Source organism: Rhynchophorus ferrugineus, unplaced genomic scaffold, assembly GCF_030347505.1.
Source record: "Rhynchophorus ferrugineus isolate W39M unplaced genomic scaffold, kcgeb_rfMv2 rfM2, whole genome shotgun sequence".
Classification (NCBI taxonomy): Eukaryota; Metazoa; Arthropoda; class Insecta; order Coleoptera; family Curculionidae; genus Rhynchophorus; species Rhynchophorus ferrugineus.
Genome location: NW_027472581.1, coordinates 37,469,989 through 37,492,543, shown reverse-complemented (window position 1 = coordinate 37,492,543; position 22,555 = coordinate 37,469,989). Strand labels below are relative to the sequence as shown.

General features: G+C 30.5%; 1 protein-coding gene and 1 long non-coding RNA gene across 2 annotated transcripts in view; both read left to right on the top strand.

Annotated features, from left to right (window-relative positions):
- tio (zinc finger domain-containing protein tiptop) overlaps positions 1-22,555 on the top strand; it is a 468,375-nt gene that overhangs the window by 9,392 nt on the left and 436,428 nt on the right. The gene's annotated exons all lie outside the window — the stretch shown is intronic.
- Positions 350-758, top strand: LOC143190946 (uncharacterized). The gene is made up of 3 exons (XR_013004357.1): positions 350-465; positions 515-589; positions 641-758. It is a non-coding gene; the product is annotated as an uncharacterized LOC143190946 (long non-coding RNA).

The following is a 22,555-nucleotide window of genomic DNA, read 5'->3' as shown; positions in this document are numbered from 1 at the left end:
GTGAAATATGGTAATGTCGCGAGTCTTGTCCTTGTAGACTGTCTAAATATTTTTTTCATTTGTTTTACACATTTTCGTATTTGTTTATTTATGTTTCGCTCGCTATGACTTTGATCCATATATTTTTTAGCTGGCCGTCTATCAAAATAGTCAATTTCGCACACTCATTATGGTATTATCATTCGACAGATGTGTTGACATACCATTGCTATCTAGACGACAGTAAACCTATTCATCCATGCCTATACAAGTTTCTATTGGCTAAGACTGCACATGCGCAGTTGTTCTAATCTGGCTTGATAGTTTTCACAACTCGCGTCCTTTTCTACCACACCATTCGTACCACAGTCTCAGTTGTAGTTAAATCTCATTTTTAGGTTAATTTTGTATTTACATTTTGTTGAGGTAATATATCTATTTCACAGGCAAAATTAGCTACAGATAATACGAAAATAAGTGTGTAAGGTATGAATAATTAGTAAAATATTATCATTTTATAACACTAATTTTGTAGATTGTTATGGAACAAAGGATATATTTTTATGTTAAATAATATGGAAACAGAACTTATTTGAATGTTACAGTAAAGGTAACATAAGAATGAATTTGTTATTATACTTATAGCTTTCTGATTTTACAGATATTTCAAAAGAAGAAAAGAGCTAAATATTTGAACGAGGTGTCATGAATTTTTAGCATAGTGTAAATATAAGGTGTACTTAATAGAAAGAGGTTGGAATAAATTGATAACGTAGGATTTGCAGCTTTGTGGTTTATTATATTTTTCTGATTTTACAGATATTTCAAAAGAAGAAAAAAAAGATAAATGCTTAAACGAAGTGTCATGAATTTTCAACATAGTGTAAATATAAGATGTACTTAATAGAAAGGGGTTGGAATACATTGATAACATAGGATTTGCAGCTTTGTGGTTTATTATATTTTTCTGATTTTACACATATTTCAAAAGAAGAAAAAAAAAAGATAAATGCTTAAACGAAGTGTCATGAATTTTCAGCATAGTGTAAATATAAGGTGTACTTAATAGAAAGAGGTTGGAATAAATTGATAACATAGGATTTGACTCTTTGTGATTTATTTCTTTCAGTTTATATAACTAATTTAAATAAACTAAGTTAAATATTTCATCATTTAACAAATTTTATTGCAATAAATGGCATAAAATAAATAAAGAAAATGTAATCTAAACAATACACGTTTAGAGACATACAGGCAAACTATATAAATAAAATATGAAAACAAATATTTGAACTAAAATAACTTATCTTACATTTTCGTTTCGAATAGCTTTTTTGTTTAAATGTCTTAAGCACCACTTCTATGATATTAACAATTTCGATTTAACATTCTTGATTGACTGATTTGGAATCTGTAGTTATATTGTCTATTCTGTTATTGATGGCATTTTCCCTATTTGCTTCTTCTGCTTCTCAGTGTGTGTTTTTTTTTTTGGTATGATTTTTCTAATTCCTTGTCTTGCAATTTAATACGTATCTTCTCTCCCTGAGCACTAGCTTCATAATCTGCAAAAGAATTAGCGCCCATTATCTTCTCATAGATATATACCAAATGCACATGCTTGTACATAGTATTCTTTATCATATACTCTGGACAGCTACAGACATACCTATACCCACAAATCTTACACACTACAATACAAAGTTTTACAACTATTCTCGCAGACTTGATTAATATTTACATTTTATATTTTGTTGTAATATTTGACTTCAAATTTGCCTGAATTTTGTTGAACTGTATGTATTAATAATTATACGATTTTGATAGATACTAGCGTTTGATCTTTCAAACAATGTTCAAAATTCTTTTCCAAATTATCAAATCTATCTGATCGTCTAACGAATCTAATTGTTTTTCAACTTTTTAGTGTATTTGTCTTTAATACATTGTTCAAAGATTCTATAGCCATATTTGTATTGATTCGAAATATGTTTTAAAATATCTGTAAAATCAGAAAAATATGAATATAATAACAAATAGACAGAAAACGTATTGAAACATGACCATATTTTATTCGTACCTTTACTATAATCTTCAATTCCATATTACTTATTATAAAAATAAATAGCAATCTACAAAATTAGTGTAATAATAGAATGACAATATTTTACTAATAATTCATACCTTATAAACTTATTTTTGCCTTTAATTTTGCCTATGAGATAATTATATTACCTCAACAAAATGAAAATACAAAATTAACCTAAAAGTGACTTTTAACCACAACTGTGGTAAATAACAAAGCGTATATAAGATAAGAAAAGGATCATTAGTTGTGAAATCTGTCGGGCTAGATTAGAACAAGTGTGTATGTGCAGTCCTAGCCAATAGAAACTTGTATAGGCATAGATGGATAGGTTTTTTACTGCCATCCTTGCTATCTGTGTTTCTGTAAATGTTCTTCATTTAAACACTGATTGTCGCATCCCAATCGAATAGATACATTTCTAATACGATCTCGAAGAGAAACATGTAGAATTTTCTTCATGCATCGCATCTTAAGTAAATCTCATAAACTAAACGGAAAATTTATCAAATAAAGTATTGGAAATATCCAGGTTTATGTCTTAATTGTAATATTTTCTCTATTTCATATGTATTATGTTATAGAAGTGAAAGTTCCTGCAGCTTGGCTTATTACTTTAGTAGTAGATTCCACTTTCTTCGCTTGTAGCATTCAAGCTAAATACTTGAATTTTTACACTCATAATAACTGGATTTCGTGAATATTCAGAGCAGAAAGTGGTCCATAAGTTGTCAATTTAAAAAAAAATTCAAGCTATGCAAGTTATGGCTTTGCAATGTGAATTATTTCGCGAATAATGCTCGAATTGGTTACTGCAATATGAAACTGGATTTGCTGCTTATTATGAGAAATGAACCACGATTTTTTATATTGAACTTACCGAGTGGTAAGTGATCGACCCAGAAACGAACATAGAAGATTTTCAACCTTACACAGACCGTTTACTGGCATGACTGTTTGTATATCAGCATAATTTGAATTCGCAGCTATCGCCAGTCGATGAAACGTATCAAGAAAGCAAGCAATCAATCCATAAGGTGTTTCCAATTCAAATTTGTCGATTTTGTTGCTTTCTTTCCTTTGCTGTAAGTTTCATACCGGCTTCATTACCGGCTATGTTAATATGCTTCTTTTATCCATAATCTGCCTTATTGGTGTTAGACATTTCTTATGTTTGAAAGTGACGTACAAATACTATAGTCAGTGATATGGGCCAATTGTAATCTAAATGTTATTTGACAGTTTATGTATATCCATTAATTGGTTTGGAGTAAACATTTATCCGATTTGCAAGTGTATTTAGTTGCAAGTTGAATATCACTCATGTTTTTAGTTGATTGTTTCTAGTTGACACCTAATAAAATTAAAAAAATTAACGACGTAATTGTTGGTGAATGATCGTGAACATTAAGCACATTAAGCATTAGATTCAATCACTAATGTTTCAAGAGTGTTATGGTATAAATGTTTTAAATATGATACGATTCCATAGTGCCATCTATAGTAAATTCCTCAAAATTAATTTACAGTTAATATATTTTAGTCTTGTCGCTTATGTGGAAATGGAATTAAATGAGAATTCCTACCTTACCCATCCTTGATTTACTTGACTTTTTCATATATCCTTGATATCATCCCTTATGATATTTTAGGGTTGCTATATGGCTTGGTGAATGGAGGTAAGAAGAAATAAAACAGTGGTGTTTACATGGTCTGACCGTTATTTACTTATGTAAAATTCGACATGCCTCAAGGGTGCTACAATATCATCACTACATTACTGAGTATAAGTACTTAGTTCTTAATATTACTAAAGTGATAATGATTGTATAAGAAGAAACTCTAAAAAACTATAACACCAAGCTATAACTTTTGCTGTTCGTAATTTTTTGGTGACAACCTATAAAAAGTGAAGAGAATGCTGTTCAATATCAGAATGTTTTATCAGATTAAAGATAATGTTTGCATGAAGTTGACATATTACAGATTATTTTTACACTCGATTTACAGTCGCTAGTCGATGGACTTAATGCTGAAGTTTGTGGTTCGAAGACCACGTTAAGCAGCACCTCTAGGCACCAAAAAATCGGAGAAAGTATTCAAAAAACGTTTTTTTATTGTGCACATTTTTGTTTCATGCCTCATGCTCCTGATATGGATGAGTAGCACTTCTAATTTAGAAAATTTTCTTGTAAATAGATACGACTCTTACACGAGTACTTTCTCTTCGAGGAGAAGTGGAAATTTTTCGGAATCAAATTTTGAATATGAAAAAAATACTTTTTTAGTAAGAAATAATTCTTAGTTTGAGTTTCTTGTGAGAAAATTGTCCTAACATAATATTTGTAAACAAACTTTCTATATGACTGACATCAAAAATACCTTCGTGTTAATTCAATATATTACGCTTCATTCTAAAGAAGCTGTAACAAGAGTATAGGCCCCTGTATGTACAATGAAGGTCGACGCGCGTAAAATACCTGACGAGTTGCGGTTGTTTTCAAATGTCACGCTAGTCTGCTGATGACCATTGTCACGCCGACAGCTGATTAATTGGTGCCGTCAAAGCAACGCCCTCGAATCACGTTAGAAACCCGGTCGAATATTATGTTACATGGTGCCGGAGAACCATTTCTGTACGAAGCCCGATGGACTGCGAGATATTAATAGCATTCCACGTGGGACTGCCGTTCTTCCCGATCCGCGACCTGTCCCAACGAAGTGTGCGCGAAGGGGTGGCGACGAACATGTGTTGCGGGTGCACCCTCTTTAATGATCCGTGCGAATAGCCTGGGGGTTGGGAAAGGAGCCTGACCTAGTTGTCGCAACCTTGACATTGTAATTGTGGAGGATTTTCTTTTTGTTTGTTCCCAAATTCAAGCGGCTGCGATTTATTCTAAATATTTGTAGTTATGAAAAATAATAAAAACAATTACAAAGATATAAATATATTTCTTATAGGTTATTATTATTGATAAAGGTGTTGTTTAGATGATATTCAAACAATTTTAATTAATTAAGATGAAGTTATATGTTGAAATCGAACGCATTGACGCTGCAGTCCCTGTGTATGATATTTCTAATAAAAAATAACTGCTTACCAAAAGTTAAAAAATGAATATAAATACAATGATATCACTACTTCACCAGAGGAATTTGTTTCAGATTTCAGGTGTTTACCTGAGCCATTTAACTTTTTTTCATAGAAAAAAACTTCTGTGGACGTGTAGTTAATAAATATTCTAAGTCAGTTAATTCAGTAAATACAATGATATTGTAGATTTGCTTTTATTATTATATAGACTATATTATATTTGCCTTGTATGAACGAGTTTTATATACTTGATTAATAAAGCAATGCAAGAAGTGATGTAGTTGATGATTGACTTAATAGTAACTCATGTTCAACATGATGTTATCGATTGTTATGTAGGTCCAGGAGGGACTTGTCATTCTAATGTTGATATTGTCGTGTTGTTGTCAATAAAGCAGAAAAGGTTTACCATTTACCTAACTTCATTGTATTACTTTTCCTTGTGATGTTTTATATCGGCTGAAAAAAGGTGTGAAGTGTTAAGAGAAATCAGTCGACCAGAGTCATGTCAAATACGCTGGTATTTGGCTTTTTATGGCTTTTGTTGAGAATTTGGTCGATTTTTTCAGTAAATCCGTTTCTTTTTTCGACGAATTTGCTTCCTTTCACCATTTGTTTTTTAATTTTAGCGGTTTCATATTTAGGTGAAAACGCTGACGACTGACTAGAGCGAGGCAAATCTTTCTCATATTTCGACCGTTTTTGAATGAACTACGCCAGTTATATGCTTGTGTTTCTTCAACATTTAGTTACTGCACATAAAGTCCTATTATGAATACAAACTTTAATTCATTTCTATGCTTTGCAGAAATCACAAAACACCTTAACATTTAACTCTATACTTAACTGTAATCATTTAGGGTGCTGAGTATCATCGTTCATAAGTACAGTATTTTACTTCAGCCTCTGCTTGAGTGACTAAATTAATACATGAAATTAATTTGTCATTAAAATACTTAACATTCAAGTAATTAATGACACTACTCCGTTTATAAGGTAAATTGGGGGATGTATTTCACGCATTAGGGTCTCGCAGTAATCGCTTATCATGCCTTCGTCTCAAAATTCTTTGTAGCTTTTCTATTTTAGCTATATATTGTTGTAGCCGTTCTCCTTGCTCGTCGCTCGTATCACCCAAGTTTTGTGGGAAAAAATCAAGATGTGAATGCAGAGAATGTATTTTAAGATATATTTGAGCTACAATATTGTGATAATTTTGCAATATATTGTGGATTACTTGCTTTTAACCCGGTGAATTGTTTTTATCGAGAAAGTTGTATACAGCACTTTGAAACGATGCCCATCCTGCTGCTTCATCATATATTCGTTAAACATGTAAATTTTTTTAGTTTACATCAGGTGAAGACGAAGTTCTTAAGGAATTATTTGCTCTTGTACCTGAAAATTTTGGCAATCGATCACTGTCCGTACATAGAACTGACTTCGACACTGATAATATATACCGAGGACATCGAGCAAAAGTAGTAATCATCTACATTATTTTTCTGTTCCCTCCATAACGTTGAACTAGATAATGGAAAGTATATATATGTATATGTATATATATATATATATATATATATATATATATATATATATATATATATATATATATATATATATGTTATCTAGCATATTAAATGCACAAACGTAACATTAATCACAAACACTTTGAGTCGACTTTGCAACATTATCTCTCCATTTTTACACGTCCTGAAGCAAAGTCAGAATACAACATCAAGTTCCAAATATTGTTGGATAAAACGTCGTTAGCTGACGGCTGTTATAAAAGCGCAGTGCTGCCACTATGCGCGAACTCGAAAACTAGAACCAATCTAGAGTTCAGGGATCGTGTCCAAAAGTTGATCCGAATTACTAAAAATATTATTAACTGCTAATCACTTTGTTGGAATGACAGTACAGTATTTTAAAATATCAAATAGTAATATCATAGCTGACTTTCAGATTGAAATTATTATTTATTTAATATTTAAATATAGATGTTTTGATTGAAGGAGAGAACTGAGATGGAACATACAAGGATGGTAAATTTGTAGTAATATTGGTACATTTTTGGGAATAAAAATTATTAACCAATATCCATTTTAGAAAAGTCAGACCATTGAAAAGAATTTAATGATACAAATAACATAATAAATGAATAAAGTATGGAAAAATCATATCTAGTTTTAAATTATTAAGTTTCATTGAGTTTGATATGTTGTATTACTACAATTATTAATATTAAATATTTTGTAATTCTTTAATTATTCGTTGAATGCTAAAGTTTCTTTGTTATCATGTACTTTTTAATTAATTACCTTGGTGTAAATTGATGGAAATTTCATTAAATTTTCTTCTTACTAGTTGTTACTTCTTACTTCTATCGTATACTACTGTTAGAATTATTAATTGATCTCTATATATTTTAACTTTTAAACAGAATCTTCTGGTTAATAGGATCTATAGTAATAAGCCAAACCATGTAATATATTTTGATAAAAGGTTTTTCCTCTGTTGTTTACACTATTTTGGTAGAAACCAGACGAATTTACTCCAAAAATTTGTGCCATATATCACAGACAAAATATATACGCCAATGGCACCATACGTTTGTCCTACTATACGATGGTGACCTTGAGTTATATTGCCCCCAAGACGGTCGATATTTAGTGCGTACTCTGGTATTTCCCGCGTGAATTTCATTTTCATTCATTTTCCATTCATGGGAAGGTTTACGACTTTATTGTTTACATAGCTCTTAGTTGTTTACATAACACTTTTGGTTGATTACGATTTAAATAATTTATAGAACGATTATACGCCTATGTTTATCTCTGTCTTTTCCCCTTCTATACTGTATATATTTTAAAATAATTTGCAATAAATAATTTTATAAATCTATGTTTTTTTTTATCAAAATAATTTATCACACTCTTTATTAATGTGTAGAAAATTGTTTAGTGCATAGTATTTAATGTTTGATATCTGTAGAATTGGCTCAAAAAATATATAAGTATTTTTTTTTCTGTTTGGAAGAGTTATTATAAAATCAAAAGTATTAATGATACAGATGTCAAATACCTTACCTGTCAAAGCCTTTAAGTAAGTGCAATTAAAGCACATATATTCTATTTTACTTTTTGTATTTGGATTTTATCAGAAATATTTTTTAGTTTATTTTAAGCTCTAATAGAAATTATAGATTTATAGGTTTATATGTACCTATATTTTTACAACATATTTTCTTTATTTAAATGTTTTGTAAACAGTTAATAAATCCTTGTTCCAAAAAACGTTATTTCATTTTATTTAATAACAAATCCACTTTTAAAGTATGTTGAAATAATTGTTTCTTACTATTTTTCATTGCAGCTAATTTTAGTATAGAGCTTTGGAGTATAATATACAGCAGATCTACGTTATGGCTATCTCAACAAAAACAACAACAACACTCACATTATGACAAAAAATGTATTTCTGTCTAGAGCAGCAGAAGTCTATAAGAATCAACATTACCAGTAGGCTAGATATCACAAAATACAGCTAATATTTTGAAATTTCTTTTTATCAATTTTGTCGACTCTGATTATGTCACTTGGAGGATATCCGATTCTTCAAGAAGATTTAGCAAAATGCCTTGACACGCATCTCAATAATAGACTAAATTGGAAATATATAGAAATCTAAACGTATCAGAATCACTTGTATTGATTGCTTGAAAATTACTTCCAATTGGTCCTACGATCAAACAATTTAATTTATCAGACATAATTATATGAATCTATGTATATTTACGTATGTAATAGGTATATATTAGTTATGCACAGTAAGATTTTATGGCTATGATGATTGGCTTCAGTGTCGACTGCTAGACTAACCCATGAATGTTTGCTCTTGAAATTGTTGTAATGTTCTTCAGAAGATCTTCATTTTTTTCTTCTTTACAACAAAATTAACTCACAAATTAAATGTTACTCAATCGTCTTAAGGTGGAAACCATATAACTATCGGACCATTTGCAGAAAATTAGAAGCTGAATGGAATTAAAATGAAACTAAATCACATCAGCTAAAATAAATCGTTAAAGCAAAGGTACTTAAACATGTGACCTATGACCGTTTGTGAAACATGATATGATCAGCGAATAGTTTTCAAATAGCCCGCGCAAACAGTAGTAGCAACAGTTGCTTTTCTATAGTAGTTATTTCAAATTCAGAGATTTTTTTAAGAACAAGATAGTTAAGGGATTTGTTCAACCAACCGAATACTTTTTAAAATACACACAAGAAGTTTGAATCCATATTCAAAACATTTTACGTTATTTTTTTATTTTTAGCGAAAAAGAAAGAATGCTTTTCTGATGGAGAAAGTGTTAAAAATTCTTTGGCAATCTTTGCACAAAATTGTGATGATAAAAGCTAAAGCATACAGTGTTTCATTATCATAACAGACTGATACGAGACGGTTGGAAGAGATAGCAGTTGATATTACTAGTCAGATCGATGTAATTGTAACAAAGAGCAAATATTCTTCATTGCATCATCGAATGCAAATTTTATGTCAAAGTATATGTGGGTTTTGTTACATAATTTTTTAGGTCGAACACCCGTATCATTTTTTCGTATTTTATGGATCTAGTGGTGCGCCAAAGTACGCAGAAGCTCTTAATGGATAATAAGAACTATGGCGATCTATACAAGCTACAACTTGAGAGAGGTGCTGGAATTTTTGGAAGAAAAAGGGGTTTTAGCTTTAGAGAACGAATTTACTGAAGAATATATCCAGGTCGGCGTTACAAAATGCACGGCAAAGATTGTTTTTCCACTATGGTTGGTTTGATAAGCGGATTCAAATTTAATTTAAGAATGATCATGATCAAATATTTAAAACCATCTATTGATCTAAGTAAGATACTAAAATTAGATGCTTATTGCAGTCTTTTGAAACCTTTCCGGACTTTGGGAGTATAAAACAAGATATACATATGTATGAATCTCTTAAGAGTTTAACAGTTTGGCTGAAATAATTACTTACATCCTACCAATGTCCTTTTGTCGAAATTGCATTTTTGTATCAAAAGATTTGGTTTCTTTCTGGAATTTAGTATCAATAGAAGATCTTCTTGTCATAACTGACCTTGCCTTTGTATTTGTAGTATTATTTTTAGGTAGTTCAGGATTAACATTTATTTTGAAAAAGTTTTCTAAGATCTTTATAATGTAAAATATAAATATCGCGCATAACTAACTAAACTATGAAATGTGACTTATTGCTCAACAAATCAGTGTACAAGAATCAAGCAATGAAATCATATTGATTATATCAATTGCGTATCTTAGTTTTTAGTTTTTATTTAAGATACATACATACAATTACACAAGTATACACGGTTTTGAATCTGAGCAACCAAAAGCTGTTTATAAAGTAATTAAGTAATGGGGGGGGTAATGAAAATTAGTTCTAGTTTTCGAAATACTCAACAAATTCATTATTTTACTATCTTTGACCATTAACGGTTATATATTGAATTAAAAAGTATATATCAGAAATGAACAGATGTTGAACTAAGTCTTTTATATCATTTTGAACTTATTGGATTGTCGATTACGTGGTTGTAATCCAGCGATGTGTGAGTGTAAAGTTATGAGCAATAAATTAAAATGATGTCCATGCTGCTTCATCTGGCGTTAAACATTTTGTAAACTTTGCGTTAGTAAACTTTTCGAAAATCAGATCCGACAAAGATTCATTCTTTGATTTTTGTTTATGATGTTTTGCATTGATATCATAAGAAATTTGAAAATGACATTCATGATTATATATTGTCACGAAGTGATCCAAGATTTCCTCCTAAAACATGACACAAGTTTGCTAAATCACAGCAACGTGGATTGCTTCCACAGCTACTGGACAACACGCAGGAAATCAAAAGATTGAAGCGAACCGAACCACACGAAATAGTTTAGTGTATAAGCGTATTTTTAACTTTAGCTTAAGTAGATTAGTTTTATTCTAAATTAGGAAATACGTACTGATGTATTAATTCTCTACACGACTTGCTTGTATATTAATGCAAGTACAATAGATCACTAGTTTAATTCGTAATATTGTACTAAGCATATCGAATGTAAGATGTAACTAATACAAAAATATATATGTTGTCATCAAGTGACCACTTGTTACCCACGTGTTACAAAGCGATTTCTGTACCCATGGCTTGTCAGTGTTCACTACAGTAAAACCAAAGTACCACGTTTACTGAGCATATAATACCCACAAACGTAACAAAAACCCATTAAAGCGATTTTTCAACGGTGTCTCTGCACTAACATACTTTCTGAAGCACAATCACAACACAAAAATAAGTTCCAGATGATGTTGAAACGTCTCGCTTGATGAAGATGCTTGTTATTCATTATTTGAATAAACAACGATTATAGTTCGTAATTTTGGTTTAAATGTTGTAGTTGCTGTTAATTATGTTGATGTATATGAATAGTTAAGTAATTAATAGTTAAGTAGTTGTAAAAGTTAACTTTAAAGCTAAGATCAGTTTAATTTAACTTTAGTTTCAGAAAATACATATTGATGTGATTATCCCACACTTACTTTTGTTTATTTATCAAAGTAAATCAGTAGTAATAATAAATTAATTTGTAACTAAGATTTACTAAGCGCATCCATTAAAGAATGATATAAAAATATACCATTTTTTAATATATAGGAAAGAATAAATTTGATCTCGCCCTGTGAATGAGCCATCGTCATCATCATTATTTTCTCTCCTTGTTTAATCCAATTATTTCCATCTCCATTGAGTTAATAGCGCCAAATTAAAACCAATATTGTGTCGCGGCCTATTATCGTCATCGAAATTTCATCGGGACGAAGGCCAATTTCGAAAATCGCGCCGAGAAAAAACGGAACGATCCCATTCGGTCCGCAAATTGGTCCGTAACCTGTCATTTACGAGATCAAACCGGCGCTTTATTGCGTAATAAAATGTTTTACGGTCTCGCAGACAGGCCGGGGTGGCCTCCTGTCCTTCTGATTAGGCTTTTTTTCACCGCCAACGAATTACCTGATATGCATTTTTCATATTTTATGCCATAATTTGGAAAGGATTTTCTGATGATATATTTATAGCGTTCTGTTTTACCGCTCTTCTTTACTTTTTTGTCAAATAAGGCATCATGGTGTTAACTCTTATAGAGTTGGGACAAAAATTTGATATTAATGAATCGAGTAAAATCAGTATATTATTTGCAACTAATAAACTTCTATTTCATCAAGCCTTATCCGATCTAAGTTAAAAATATCTATATTACAATAAAATATAACAATAGTCAGTTCGTGGATTGTCGATGAATTAAACCGTCTCGTGTGCCTACCGGCAGATTGTCAGGTCTGATGACGACATCTGATCCAATGGTATTTTAAGCATTTTGGCTAAATCGTTGTTCTGAGGAAGAGACATTTGTAGTTTTTGGACAATAGTTCTAGTGTTCCAACACTGCTGGATGGTGTGATTTAGTTAATTTATTTCTGAGGTAAATTTGAATGTCACCAAAAAACTTTTATTTGGAAACAGCTATTATATTTTTTGGAAGTGGTTAATGGAAGTGGAAGTTAGTGGTTTTTTGGAAGTAGTGGTTACAATCATTTCCTATCCCAGAAAATAACATGTATCTATATCTATATCTATATATATATATATATATATATATATATATATATATATATATCTATATATATATATATATATATATATATATATATATATATATATATATATATATCTATAAGCATATAATGCCTTACAATATTGACAAATACTGTAATTTGTAACTGATTTATGAGCAACATGAACTATTTCCAGATCGTAGTAGAATGACCTCCGGTTTTAATCAGCATTACTGTTTCAATATTTTTCTTTGTGGTAAATTATATGGCTCGGTGAATGGAGGTAAAACGAAATGAAACAGTGGTGTTTATATTATGTGACCGTTATTTATTGACTATATAAAAAATGTGAAAAATACAAATGATAAAACGGATGGCAGCGGTGTTACCTGGTGACGAGGCTTGGGCAGTCGATGGTGGTACGTCTATGCCAAACGATGATCGGTTACTGAATGATCGAAATACGCTTCAATAACATCCCAGATAAAAGTCTCGGGGTTGCCAGCTATTCGTTATCGGGTTCTAGTTGGCGCTGCTGGCACCCCGCCCGTGTTCAACATCTGGGATTATGTTTCTGGGTATTTTGTAGACCGTTATTCCACGATGTAAAATTCGACATGCCTCAAGGTCGCTACACTTCTAAATTTTCTATTTTATAGAACGATTTGTTTTTGCTCTCGAAGTAGGTTGCTGTTCAATCAGTTGACATTCGTTTTGATTCAAAAATGCAGTAGCATATTATAGTGCATAGTATATTGCCCGTTCAATAAAACGGCCAATGCACGTCATCAAAATTTATAATGTCAGCACGTTGCAATGTTGCCGTATCAAATTTGATTTTCGGTTTATTTTCACTCGTATATAAATATATTGATGTATAATATATGTAATAAAATAAAGAAACAATAATAATATTATCAGAAATCATGCAAAGGATATATTATACTTCACCTAAACTGCAGCTAATTATACAGCCACAATTGTTTATAGTGTAGAGTTGTTTTATTATATTAAAATTTAACTCTTGAGGTGTAGTTTTAGGCTCTTTTTTATGTAGAGATATCCCCTAAGTCTTAGTTCACTTAATTGATAATTGTATATCCCAGTAATATATTTACTTTTCATGAGAGCGTCTATATACATTTTTACGTTTAATACTTGTTTCCTTCTTTGTCGTGTTTCTATTTTACGTTTCCTCGTCTAATAATTTTGATATAATTTATTTTCTCATCATTTTCTTCCGTAATTACTTGTGTATTTTTCTTAATAAATTTCCACTTTTTCTTCGTATCTTCTAATTTAATTACTGCATTCCCCCTAATGCATTTGCCATGCTATTTATAAAAAAAATAGTATATATTCTCCCTTTATATGTTCTAACCAATGTATTTGCCGATTCACTTATTGAGATATTTTCCATCAGTGTGTTATTGTATGGTGCGTTATCCATAACCGTCAGAGATGGCACTTCGAAATTCTTTGAAACCAGAGCAAAAACATATTTTAGTTTGGTTTGTTTGGTCTCCATGGTCGTCACCCTTGGATGTGGACGAGAACATAAACTCTATTCGAGGAATAAAACCTTCCAACAAAAAATAGTAACATGTGACTAACAAAACCTAATCAAATGCTCTTCAAACTTCTACCTTTTTCCATTAACTTTAGTTACATAGTTTTTATTAATGTCTTGCCATGTTTGGCTCAATATTTCACTTTGACTTAAACACACAATACAAATTTAAATAATGAATCTGACTTAATTTTATTATATATCCCAAATTGTATTCTTAAAAGTAACATCTGGAAGTTATATTAGCAAGCGGGGGGTTACTTTTAGATTATTTAAAACCTCTTTCCTAATAGCGTATGAAGGAATGATCTACATACCTAAAAGAGCTGCATATTAACAATTAAGTATAATTATTATAAGTATAATTATTATATATTCATTATGTTCATATCGAAAAATTACTCACTACTTTTATAGATTTAATAAATTTGAAATCGAATAGAACCTACATCAAGGTGATTTTGATTCGTCACTCTCTTCGTGTGCGGGCGCTTTCTCTTTGGTGAATCCGACATTATAATGTTCTTAATTCTTTGAAGGATTTTAGCCACAGTGCTTATATTAATATTCAGTGTACCTGTATAAGACTAAATCATATAACCAATAAAAAACCCAGCAACTTAATATTTCATATAATCAATACTCAACTTTATGCAGTTTAATGACCTCAATATCTCATCCCTGTATGAAGTAATTGAGAGATGCCGGTTTCAAACCCAAATAAAATTTTATAGACTGATTTGGTTGCATATTCTGACGCATCATAAAGCGGTCTATCTATTATATCTATGTCAAAATCAGAAGGACAACTTTTAAAAGAATGTTATATTTTTGCCAACTTCAATTGACACTATATTTGACGTCGTCTATAATGTGAATTGGCTGTTTTATTGACAATTTTTATAAATATTGATTTAGATTTCTTAGAACAAACAACTAGCAACCCGATTCGATAGAACGCTTTAGTACCATAGTACCATAGTGATCTTTCTGCCTACCTTTAATTTTCTTTCAAAAGGCAAACCATTGTCATCATTGAGTATTCATTGTCATGTAAGTTTTAAAAATAGCGTGAATAAGTGGCAGTTTGTCAAATTGTAAGTGGTCCATTCAACACAGTTAAAGGGGTTAGATTAATATCTTGTTGGATGCTGTCAGCTGGTTGTCAGTTGTCAGTTGTTTGTTATCGTTATAGATATATATTTAACTGATAAAATATTTCTTTGTAGAAATATTCTTTTATTTGTTAGCTACATTAGGTGTTATATATATGATATATATGATATTGGAGCTTTGTTTTAATCAACACATTGTTATATTTGTTAAATTTGAGTATATGTGTTTATTTCTAGAAATGCTTTCTTATACCAAACTTACTACAGCTTTTTTTAGAAGCTTTTGCGTATTTTAAATAATTGAATTGGAAATCTTTAATACAAATTTGAAACAATATTTTCTAAGTGAAATGAAATCTAACATTTATACAGCATCTATGGGTACTCCATAAATGTGAAATAGTGAACTTTTCTGAAATAGGGAAAATGAAGAAAATTCCTTAGTAATAATTAAGTCGCTATACATTTTAGTTGCTTTTATCATACTACAACGTCAATGGATTTTATCCTTTTGATATGGCGATAAATATATTTTCACAATTTTGGTTATTTGCTAGTAGGTAGGCTTAAATACTACCCTAGCTCAGAGCATATGTTAAACAATAAATCAAGTTCAGATAAACCCTACCAATTAGTCTGTCGATAAGGAGCCTTTAAAATATAATAATAATAAAAATAACAATGACGTAGATTACAGGATATTTCTAAATTTTGTTAAATATTATTTAACTAGAATGTAACAAATATATAAATTTTGTGCATTTTATGATAGTATAACATTAAAACGTTTTCATAAAACGCTTTATCCAAAAAATCTACTACATTTATAGCTGACATTAAACGTTTTTTTTTTTCATTTACTCTCTGTTTCGAAATATTTTTAAACCCATTATTTCACCAAGTAAATCTCTGTTGACATTTTAGTTTTCATATAGCACAGTTTACGACATGTTTGTATTGTTCTAGTAAAAATAGTTTGGCATGTCGGACTCTCCTGTATTCTAGTTGAAGAATCGAGATATATATTTAGAAAATTAATGTTCATTCCTCAAAATAATGAAGTAGGTCTTTCGTTTTTCTTACAATATGACAATAAATTAGTTGACGTATTACCTGATCACGGTGAAATATTGAAAGCTATTTTTATATAAAATGTTTAAGTGTATATTCCTTACTGCCAGGTTATGTATATTTTATTAATAACTTACGAATATAATTAAATTAATATTTGGGAAAAATAATGTGTAGATTGTAGTCAGTTCAAATATTACAATATCACAACGTCAATATCATATATTCAATGTTTTATATATGTTGGCTATAGTGTCATACTTTTTTATATATTTTATATAGATACTCTTCAGATAAAATAATAATCGCTTTTTGACAGAATATTGTTTCTTAACATTTGTGGTATATTATTTTAGATAATTTAGAGCAAAAACGGATTGTTACTTCATAGAAAAATGTTTAGGACCATATTTGTGCTACGATTACGTATAACAGGTCAATTGAAAAGTCCCCGGCCTACCATAGTAAAACACACTTTTTTGCAAAACTATTTTTTTTTTATTCAACATAATTAACTACCTTCAAGGGTGATACACTGATTATAGCGACCGTACAACTTTTTGATACCATTTTTATAGTATGATTTGTCCTTTGCTTTAAAATAGGCCTCAGTTTCGGCGATCACCTCTTCATTCGACGAAATTTTTTTCCCAGCGAGCATTTTGAGATCTGAGTATAGAAAATAGTCGCTGGCGGCGAGATCTGGAGAATACGGTGGATGAGGAAACAATTCGAACCCCAATTCATGGACTTTTGCCATTGTTTTCACTGACTTGTGATACGGTGTATTGTCTTGGTGAAGCAACACTTTTTTTTTCTTCATATGCGGCCGTTTTTTGGCTATTTCGTCCTTCGAACGGTCAAATAACGCTATGTAATAGTCGCTGTTGATGGTCTTTCCTTTTTCAAGGTAGTCAATGAAAATTATTCCATGCGCATCCCAAAATACAGATGCCATAACCTTGCCAGCCGATTGTTGCCCTTTCCCACGTTTGGCGCGGGTTCATCGTGTGTAGTCTACTCGGATAACTGTCGATTGGACTTCGAAATGAAATGATGGAGCCATGTTTCATCTGTTGTCATATATTGACGCAAAAACTCGGGTTTATTACTCTTGAACAACTTTAAACACTTCTCCGAATCATCAACTCGTCGTTGTTTTTGGTCAAAAGTGAGCTCGTGCGTCACCTACTTTGCACAGAGCTTTCTCATGCCTAAATATTCGTGAATGATATGATGTACACGTTCAGTTGATATCTTTAGAGATTCTGCTATGTCATTCAGGTCTAATTTACGGTCATTCAAAATCATTTTGTAGATTTTTTAAATGTTCTTGTCGGTAACAACCTCTTTTGGGTGTTCACTGCGTTCATCGCCTTCGGTTCTCATTTCACCACATCTAACCTTAGCATACCAATCCTTGATGGTTGATATTCGTGGGGCCGTATCCGGAAACTCGGCATCAAGCCAAATTTTTGCTTCAACAGTATTTTTTTCCTTTCAAAAAGAAATATTTTATCAAAACGCGAAATTCCTTTTTGCCCATTTTTGTCATAATATCAAAAGTTGCTTCACCCAAAATACTATAATTTACAAACTTATGATCCGACAGCTGTCAAATTTATACACGCATCTTTTGATGGTTAGTGCTAACTAAAAAACATATTTATTCTGATAGCGCTATCTATATGTCAGGCGGGGTACTTTTCAATAGACCTGTTTTTTAATAATCTATTCACTGTGTGAATGCTGGAAAATTTACTTGAAATTTTTAGTTTGGATATTAGTAGAGGTTTCAACATTGAAATAAAAAGTTTCATTAAGTAAATTATTGGGTAATAATTCTAAATACTAATTTGTAATAATATTAATAAACCAATTTTTTTAGAAACTCAATAACTTGATGTTTATATTATAGTATGATTGTTGGCATATGGCTTGTATGGTTAACTCAGTTGTAATCCAATTTGGCCAACGCATCAATTGTCATTGGCTGATCGATACTGCTCAGGGGTTGCCATTGACTGCACCGTTCTGGTTGATAAATTTTTTTGCCATACATTGTTTTACTTAAAACTTTATATGCCTGAGGGAATCAGAAAAGCTTATTACATGAACTGTTTAGATCTAATAAAGATCAAATAAAATCTAATAAATAATAATCGATCTAATAAAATGCATTTAATAGAAAATAAGTATAACAATAGTTATTTTTATAAGAAGGCTTAAATTCATGATCAATAACCTGTAGGTTTGATATTTAAGTTTCTATTCATTAAATTATAAATTATAAAATTTATAATCAATTCAAGCTAGTAATACATAATTACATTTACCTTTCGGCTGCGTATTTATTTATAGGATTAATTAATTAAAAAGACAATACCGTTAAGCAGATGTCTGTAAGTCACAATGTCAATTGATTAATTTAAAATAATCAGTATCTGATTTAGTTGGTAAATTCTAATTAGAAACCGTGTGCAATATTCATGTGCAATTTGCGAGTCATTTTTAAAAATAGATGACACACTTAATAGCCCTATTAAATAAGTGAAGGAACGTGACACATCGAATTTCGTTTGTTGACGTTTATTTCGTTTTCGCTTATGTTAGGGTTAATTTATTATTAAATTTGGGTTTGAATACCAAAGGATAGCAAACTATTTCTTTCAGATTAGAGTTTAGTTTCGTTTAAAATAGGCTTTTGATGTAGTTTTTGTCTTTGTTTTTAGTATTATTAATATTTTTTAAAATAATATTACATCGAAGCTTCTCATAATATTATGTTTATAAACATTTTAAAATTATCTTTATAAGTGTGGAATCTGAAAAGGAACTACTATCACGGCCCTACCAATAGCTAACTGGGTAAGACTGGAGTACCTTGAGGATGTTCCTTAAGTTTCTTTGCCGTCGCTCATAGTAGGCAGGATTAATGCCGATGAGTGTAGTTCGAAACTAATGTTAAGTAGTAGGTCTAATTCAGATAAGTCCAAATTGGTAAAATTGGTAAATCATGATATAAAAATATATATTTCATATATACAAGTTATATATTGTAATTTTTATTAAACATATTATAATTACGGCCTATTTTTATAATAAATCTACCTATATTTGAAGATCAAAGATCTTTACACAAAACATTTATATATATAATATATATATATATATATATATATATATATATATATATATATATATTCATTATCTTTCAATATTTTTCCTCTGAAGATTTATTTACATATATTTATTATATTAAAGTTGTTATTTAATAAGTATTGAAGAAGCCAAAAACTAACAAACTTGGTTGAAAAATGACATGAATATTACTATTGCTTAATTCGGTTATATTCTTAGACCTGCCAAATTCGATAAGATTTGTCATAAATTACACAATTTTTTACATCCCAGCCAGAACCTGCTTTACAATATACAAATTTACTCAGTATATAATTGTGCAATGTGTTGCTACATCATTCTGTGGGGTATCTTGGTATGTAATATGCAAGTGTCAAAATGAATGCAAAACTCTTTAGAAATCAGTATAATAAAGTAAAAAAAACTCGAATTGAAATGTAAGGAAGTGTATAGGTTAATTGGAACAAAATCTTAAATATCCGTACCTAATAAGCTATTCTTATATGAGAAAGTCTCATATGAACCAATTATGGGGATGTTTCATATTATATCTTCATATATTGGCAATACAATTTTTTCATATGAAAGTGGAGATATTTTACTTTTATGTCACCTTTTTCGGATATCCGATTCCTCAAATAGAATCAGCGAAATATCTCGGTATCCACCTCGAAGGCATGTTGAATTGGAAATATCACGTTAGACAAAAAACATAATAGATGAAATTCAAAATAAAAGAACTATAATGGTGAGTAGAAAGATACTTCTAACTTGCATTACAAGCAAAGGTATTGATTTTATCAGTCTATTATAGAATCTATTTGGATTTACGGCGTTCAAATATTCTGTTGCACTAAAAGAGAAAACCAACTAATAATGATCTCAAACAATAATCTTTTATTAATTAGCAATACTTATCGCTACTTCCTCAACGAAGAATCACACGATGACTTTGAACTTAAATGAAGTTACGAAGTTATCCAAGATTTCGTCTTAAACCATAAAATTAAATAAGGTGGTGACAAAATCACAGCAACGAAGAAGCAATACAGCTACTGGACGTAGAAAGTCGGAAGATTGAAGCGAACAAAATCATATGAACTTTGTATAGTTTTTAAGTGATTAATCATAACTTTAGCTTAATGAACTACTTAATATAATTTAATGATATATATTTCCCACATTCACCTTGCTTGTGTATTAATACAAGTACAATAGAAAAATAGTAATAAATTTATAAATTAACGTTGTACTAAGTATATCTAATGTAAGATGTAATTAAAACATATTTCGTATTAAAGAACATAACATAATCTGTATTATTATTAAATTTTTATAAATATTATTATTATTTCAATATGATGCGTTACATTGAAAAATTACGTTTAAATCCACGTACATTTTATGTTTCTATGGACATATTTGATATTCGGACAGATTCTGGGAAAATTGTTTGCTTCACCGTTGTTTGACATAATCTTGCTGGAATTCTGACATGGTTAATTGGCATTTGCCGAATGAGGAATTACTCCACGTCCGCAATGTATCGTGGAGTCTATTTATCTTTGTCTTTGTCCGCGTTTTAACACTACATACCAGGTCCGATTAAAACTAAAATTTTGTATTCGAATTTATCCATTTAAATTATGAGTTATAATTATTCTAACGATATATAAATAATTGTATCTGACATAAATCTGAAAATAACCAAAAAAACGATCAGAATTGGGTTACGAAAACAATCTACTACCATATTTATATATATATATATATATATATATATATATATATATATATATATATATATATATATATATACTTTATTCATATTATATAGCAAAATTAGCTTGTTTTATTCAACACAATTCCCTTCAACACAGATACACTGATTATAGGGCCCCTCCAACTTTCAGATACCATTTTTGTAGTACGATTTGTCCTTTGCTTCAAAATAGGCTTGAAGTTTCGTCAATCACCTCTTCATTCGACGAAAATTTCTTCCCAGTGAGCATTCTTTTGAAATATGAGAATAGGAAATATTTGCTGGGTGCCAGATCTGGAGAATAGGGTGGATGAGGAAGCAATTCGAATCCCAATTCATGGATTTTTGACACGGTGCGTTGTCTTGGTGAAGCAGCATTTCCTTTTTCTTCAAATGCGGCCGTTTTTCGCCGATTTAGTCCTTCAAACGGTCCAATAATGCTATGTAATAGTTGTTGTTGATGGTCCTTCTTTTTTCAAGGTAGTTAATGAAAATTATTCCATGCGCATCCCAAAATACAGACGCCATAATCTTGCCAGCCGACTGTAGCGTTTTCCTACGCTTTGGAGCAGGTTCATCGTGTGCTGTCCACTCGGATGACTGTGGATTGGATTTCGGAGTGAAATGATGAAGCCATGTTTCATGTTACTGTCACATATCGATGCAAAAACTCGGGTTTACTACGGTCGATTATCTTCAAACACTGCTCCAAGTCATCAACTCGTCGTTGTTTTTGGTCAAAAGTGAACACATATTCCTGAATGATATGATGTACACGTTCAGTTGATATCTTTAGAGTGTCTGCTATTTCATTTATTTTCAATTTACGGTTATTCAAAATCATTTTGTGGATTTTTTAAATGTTTTCGTCGATAATAACCTCTCGGTGTCAAGCCAAGTTTTTGCTTCAACTGTATTTTTTTCTCTTCAATAAGCAATATTTTATCAACACGCGAAATTCCTTTTTATCCATTTTTTTCGCAAGAACAAAAGTTGCTTCACTCAAAATGCTCTAATTCACAAACTAATGATTCGACAGCTGTCAAATTTA